Source organism: Myxine glutinosa, chromosome 5 (genome assembly GCF_964187855.1).
Source record: "Myxine glutinosa chromosome 5, kmMyxGlut1.1, whole genome shotgun sequence".
Taxonomy (NCBI): Eukaryota; Metazoa; Chordata; class Myxini; order Myxiniformes; family Myxinidae; genus Myxine; species Myxine glutinosa.
In genome coordinates, this window is record NC_136265.1 from 210355852 (window position 1) to 210362933 (window position 7082).

General features: G+C 50.0%; 1 pseudogene; it reads left to right on the forward strand.

Annotated features, from left to right (window-relative positions):
- The first annotated feature begins 222 nt into the window (after window positions 1–222).
- Window positions 223–1433, forward strand: LOC137428174 (putative E3 ubiquitin-protein ligase UBR7 pseudogene; annotated as a pseudogene).
- The last annotated feature ends 5649 nt before the right edge of the window (window positions 1434–7082 follow it).

A 7082-nucleotide genomic window follows, 5' to 3' on the forward strand; every position in this document is an offset into this window, starting at 1 on the left:
GGTCCCGCTTATCGCGAGAATCAATATGAAGCAGGTCACACGATTCTGTGTTGTCAGAAACAGAGCTCACCTGGTCAAGCTCAGGTTCCTCCGAACCGATAAACTGATTAATGTTCTTGTCAGCAACTTTCTGTTTTCCCGATTTGCGAGTGATGCAAGCTGGAGCAATATGGCCAGTTTTTGAACAGAAATGGCAGGTGGCATCTTTGAACCGACACGTGTCTTGCATGCAGCTACACGTGTCACGAGGGACACGACCTGGACGAACTGTACACCAAGAGAAACTTTCGTTGTGATTGTGGCAACAGCAAGTTCCCAGACATGACCTGCAAACTGTATGCGGACAAAGACCCCATCAACAAAGAAAACAAGTACAACCACAACTTTGAAGGCCTACACTGCATCTGTGAGAGACCCTACCCTGACCAGGATGATGAGGTTCCCGATGAGATGATTCAGTGCATAGTCTGTGAGGATTGGTACCATGGCCGACATCTCGGCGCAGCATCGCCAGAAACTGGTGATTATCATGAGATAGTGTGCGGCGGTTGCATGGGCCAGTTTCCGTTTTTGGAGGCTTGTGCTGTCAAGTCTGCAGTTGTAAAGATGGACCATGAAGCCGATACCATTCCAGTTCACTCGTCAAAAAGGGACAACGTCATGCCACTGAAGAAGGAATTATCCGACGTACAGGACGTTCTCAGCTGCAGCGTGAAGGTCGAGTTTACATCCGATGATGAATGCAGCTCGACGACGCCAGACCGCTCTATCGACGACGATGGCTCAAAGCCAAATGGAGACATTTCGAGCCAGATGTTGAAGTCTGTAAAAAAAGAAGAGTATGACGAAGATGATGGAGATAAGAAGCCTATAAATTCCTGTCTGCTTGCTGACCTGCAGACGTGTTTCAAAAACCCTGCCAAGCCGACGGTCACTTACTGGCCTTTTGGCTGGCGTGACAAACTCTGCACCTGCCATTCCTGTCTGGATATGTATCAACGCGAAGGCCGAGCATTCTTGCTTGAGCCACGTGACACGATTGTCGAGTTTGAGCAGCAAGGACTGCAACAGCAATGGGGAGGCTCCGGATCCGTTGACCCATTGCTTGAGGCATTAAACAGCCTTGATCGCGTTCAACAGGTTGAACTCATCTGCGAATATAATGAGCTGAAGACCGAGCTCATGGATTATTTGAAAGGTTTTGCTGATCAAGGAAAGGTTGTGCGGAAGGAAGATATCGAGCAGTTTCTCCAGGGCATGCAATCCCGCAAGCGTCGAAGGATGGAAGGCAATAACGTTCTATAGTACTGCAAATAGGTCGTTTGAGTACTGTCTGAATATCCAGAATCCGAACAAACCTGGAAAACAAGTCACATCGGTATAGTTTAGCTTAATCGTCTTGTTTGTTCCCAAATTCCTTTGGTGAAAGTTTTTTCAGAGAAAATAATGGGGGAAGGTTTATTTTTGGGGAGGAGCGGATGGACTGCCGAGGTTGGTGTAAATTCAAACGGTCGGGTGCTTTTCTCTCACGCATTGAGAGTCACGGTGTAGGGATACAACAGTCATGAATCGTGTCCTTAAACTCACACAGATGTGACGGTTTTTTGAGGTGTGCAATGAAGTCTGCGATCGACTGACCTTGCTGCTGTCTGCACATGTACAAATTAAACCGACACAGGATGACTGAAGGAGATGGATTGCAATGTTCCTTCAAAGCGGCCTTGAGCTCTGCATACGTGAGCTCCTGGAGTGTCCGAGGTCGAGTCAGGTTTTTAACGAGTGTGAACGTCTCACCCCCGCAAACGGACAGGAAGACGGCCTTCATCCGGGCTTCGGTCGCGATGCCGTTCGCTTCGAAGTAGAAAGACAACCGCTCAGAATACGTGTCAAAATCCCCCTCATGAGGGTCGAATTCATCGATATGGCCGAAAGAAGTCATGGTCGAGATGTTTATCCTCGTCGCCATGTGAGGTATCTCGACAGACTACGATCGATTGTAGCACATGTTTATTGACTCTCCCGATACAGGCCCGATTCACCACAGCGCCATCCGAGCTGGGCCGTAACTTCCAGAAAAACGGAAATAAACCCGCGGCCATGGTGTCGGGATACAACGGTGAATATTTGCAGCTTCATTCATGACACTAACATGTCCAACAACACTAGAATCTCCATATGCTACTGTCGAATCACTTCCTGAATCATATTTGGAATGTGCCAGCATATCAAACGACATTAGAATCTCGATATGCCACTATCGAATCACTTCCTCAATCATACTTGGAATGTGCCAGCATATCGAACGACACTAGAATCTCGATATGCCACTATCGAATCACTTCCTCAATCATACTTGGAATGTGCCAGCATATCGAACGACACTAGAATCTCGATATGCCACTATCGAATCACTTCCTCAATCATATTTGGAATGTGCCAGCATATCAAACGGCACTAGAATCTCGATATGCAACTATCGAATCACTTCCTCAATCATACTTGGAATGTGCCAGCATATCAAACGGCACTAGAATGTCGATATGCCACTAGTGAAGACCTTCCTCAATCATACTTGGAATGTGCCAGCATATCGAACGACACTAGAATCTCGATATGCCACTGGCGAATCACTTCCTCAATCATACTTGGAATGTGCCAGCATATCAAACGGCACTAGACTGTCGATATGCCACTAGTGAAGAACTTCCTCAAACATACTCGGAATGTGCCAGCAGGTCGAATGGCACTGGAGTCTCGATATGCCACGATCGTATCACTTCCTCAATCATATTTGGAATGTGCCAGCATATCGAACGACACTGGTGTAGGAGTTGCGGATGGCGAGAGGACGAGGCCATTTCTTTGGTGTTCAAAGCTCCTTCATTCCAACATCACTCCTTACGCGAACGGAACTCATACAGCTTTTATAAAGCCAAAACCCTCTTTGGAGGGCGTGGCTCCAACAACCGCGCGCACGCCACGCCCACACCATCAAAAGCCCCACTGGCACGTGCCCATGGATTATGTCCCAATAAGGTAACCGCTACAGCGCTACATGCGCCCCCCTCCAGAATGCACTCGCACGGGCAATGTCAGATTTCGGGGGGCCTTAACCACCTGGCCGAAACGACTGATGACCCGAGCAGGGACTGTGAGCGGCTTGGTGGTGGGCGGGCCAACCAGGGACTTCCCCGGTGGGGAACGGCCCCGCCTTGGGGTTGAGCCAACCGAGGGGCCTGGGCAAGGCCTCGGGGGAGGCTGCTGAGGTTCCTCACGGGCCTTGGGGGAGGCTGCTGAGGTTCCCACGGGCCTCCCGAGGCTGCAGAGTAGGAGTAGGAGTTGTAGTTGTGCGAGTTGTAGTTGTAGAGTTTTCGCGAGTTGTAGTTGTAGTATGTAGGAGTTGCGCAAAGGTTACGAGCAGCAGTGCTCGGCCTCAGTGTGCGAAGGTTACGAGCAGCAGTGCTCAGCCTCAGTGCACGCGAAGGTTTCGAGCAGCAGCGCACGGCCACAGTACGCGCGAAGGTGACAAGCAGCAGTGCTGCCAACGTCAGTGCGCGCGAAGGAGACGAGCAGCAGTTCCGCAAACGTCAGTGCGCGCGAAGGTGACGAGCAGCAGTGCCGCCAACGTCAGTGCGCGCGAAGGATACGAGCAGCAGTGCTCGGCCGCAGTGTACGTGAAGGTGACGAGCAGCAGTGCCGCCAACGTCAGTGCGTGTGAAGGAAACGAGCAGCAGTACCGCCAACATCTCGTACCTGTGCCCCTTTGGAGGATCCTGGAGAAGGCTCACCACTCTGGTCGCAGAGGAGGTGCTCGGCCGCAGTGCGCGCGAAGGTTACGAGCAGCAGTGCTCGGCCTCAGTGTGTGTGAAGGAGACGAGCAGCAGTGCCGCCAACGTCTCGTACTTGCGTCCCGTCGTAGGATCCTGGTCGCAGTGGAGGAGCTGAGCGCAGACGCAAACCAACAATACGCCGTGTCGCCCGCGGAAATATTCCGAAGGGCGAACTGGGCCTCAGCCTGCGCGAAACAAACGGCCACCCGTCGTTCCCAAAACTCTGGCAGTTCGATCGAAACTGCGTTTGCCATGTTCGTTTGAAGCCCCCGAAAACGTTGAGGAGCAGCCGGGGTCACCAATGTAGGAGTTGAGGATGGCGAGAGGACGAGGCCATTTATTTGGTGTTCAAAGCTCCTTTATTCCAATAGCACTCCTTAAGTGAACGGAACTCATACATCTTTTATAAAGCCAAGACCCTCTTCGGAGGGCGTGCCTCCAACAACCGCACGCACGCCACGCCCACACCATCAAAAGCCCCACTGGCCCGAGCCCGTGGATTATGTCCCAATAAGGTAACCGCTACACTAGAACCTCGATATGCCACTTTGAAGAACTTCCTCAATCATACTCGGAATGTGCCAGCAGGTCAAATGGCAATAGGATCTCGATATGCCACCATCGAAACACTTCCTCAATGATAGTTGGAATGTGCCAGCATATCGAACGGGACTAGAATCTCGATATGCCACTATTGGAGACCTTCCTCTATCACACTTGGAATGTGCCAACACATCGAACGGCACTAGAATCTCGATATGCCACTATCGAATCACTTCCTCAATCATACTTGGAATGTTTCAGCATATCTTACAGCACGAGAATTTCGCAATGCCACTAGAAGACCTTCCTCAATCATACTTGGAATGTACCAGCATATCTTATGGCACTAGAATCTCGATATGCCACTACCGAATCACTCCTCAATCATACTTGGAATGTGCCAACATATCTCACGGCACTAGAATCTCGATATGCCACTAGAAGACCTTCCTCATTCACACTTGGAATGTGCCTGCATATCGAACAGCACTAGAATCTCGATATGCCACTATCGAATCACTTCCTCAATCATACTTGGAATGTGCCAGCATATCTTACGGCACTAGAATCTCGTTATGCCACTGGAAGACCTTCCTCATTCACACTTGGAATGTGCCAGCATATCGAACGGCACAAGAATCTCGATATGGCACTATCGAATCACTTTCTCAATCATACTTGGAATGTGCCAGCATATCGAACGGCACGAGAATCTCGATATGGCACTATCGAATCACTTCCTCAATCATATTTGGAATGTGCCAGCATATCGAACGGCACTAGAATCTCGATATGCCACTAGAAGACCTTCCTCAATCATACTTGGAATGTGCCAGCATATCGAACGACACTAGAATCTCGATATGCCACTATCGAATCACTTCCTCAATCATACTTGGAATGTGCCAGCATATCGAACGACACTAGAATCTCGATATGCCACTATCGAATCACTTCCTCAATCATACTTGGAATGTGCCAGCATATCGAACGGCACTAGAATCTCGATATGCCACTAGAAGGCCATCCTCATTAACTGTTGGAATGTGCCAGCATATCGAACTGCACTAGAATCTCGATATGCCACAATCGAATCACTTCCTCAATCATACTTGGAATGTGCCAGCATATCGAACGGCACTAGAATCTCGATATGCCACTAGAAGGCCATCCTCATTAACCGTTGGAATGTGCCAGCATATCGAACGGCACTAGAATCTTGATATGCCACTAGAAGGCCATCCTCAATCATACTTGGAATGTGCCAGCATATCGAACGGCACTAGAATCTCGATATGCCACTAGAAGGCCATCCTCAATCATACTTGGAATGTGTCAGCATATCGTGCGGCACTAGAATCTCGATATGCCACTAGAAGGCCAATGTTACGTGGTCCTCCCGGTGACTACCTGGTCGCGGTGACCCCCGGACCATGAGAGGAACTCCGCCAGAAAGATCTATGATGTATACGCTTTCGTAACGCAATCAATATGAATTCCAGTCAATAAGAAACCCCACACCAAGGACCCAGAGTAATCAATAATATATTCCCCAAGCAATCAACAACCATCAACAATCAATCACCAATATTACTATGATGGCCATCTTATATATGTCCCCCCTTTCCCCACTCATGACCCCTTGGGTCACTGTCCCTCACAATGTCTCTGGGCCCCTCCAGACCAAGGTGAAGGTCGGCTTCTCCGCACACGGGCGGTTGAATGAACCCCGGGCGGACGTGCTCCAAACGTGCACGTCGCGTACCGGGGACAGCTGCTGCAGCGCACACCTCCTTGCCAAGCAACGGGGCAAAACCAAGCGCGGCTTGCAACGCGCGCGAGGCCCAAGGTGCGACCCGTACACGTCCTTGTCGACGTTGAGGCGAACTGTGCCGGACGCTTGGTTCCATGCACGAACCCACGGCAAGTTGACGTGTAACCGGTAATTACCCCGCCCAGGTAACTCCTCTCGCCAGACGGGCTTTCAAACGCAGCGTTCCCCACGCTGCTCAATATCGACACCGCTCGCGTCGGAGCTGGGCGAGGAAGAGGAAGAAGATCGCCGCTTCTCCCGGACCTCGTGTCTTTTCTTCTTCCGTTTCCGGTCTCCTTTTCCCCAGAAGGGCTCCTGACCCTTTAATCACAACAACCTTTAATCGACTAAACATTAATAAGCAATGACCTGAATAGTAATTCACATAAATTCACATAAGTCCGTAACACTCCCCCCTTCAAGAAAGAAAGTTTGAACCCAGCGAAAACTTTCTTTGCCGGCCAACTTTGATAAACAAATCAGATAACTCACACCCCCAAATCATCAGTTCCCCCCGGGCACAGTTATCACTTTAAAATAAAGCAACAAAATTTCACACAATCCCCAAGATTAATTCCCTCTGGACCAAGCGTCAACCACTTCTAGTTTCTCTTGAATGACGGTTAAGAGGTGGTGACCAAAGCCCCCAAAGTTAAACCTCTCGATAGCACTTTTTCGGGAGGCCCAGCTGAGTATTCCCTACATGGACGCCTTAAGGAATGTGGAGTTCACAGTTAGTCCGGGGAGGAAAGTTCATTACATGGACGCCTTTAAGAACGTGGAGTTCACGGTTAGTCCGTGCAGGAAAGTTCACTACCTGGACGCCTTTAAGAACGTGGCGTTCACGGTTAGTCCGTGTAGGAGCCCCGGCTCGGCGGCTCCCCCGTATATAGTGC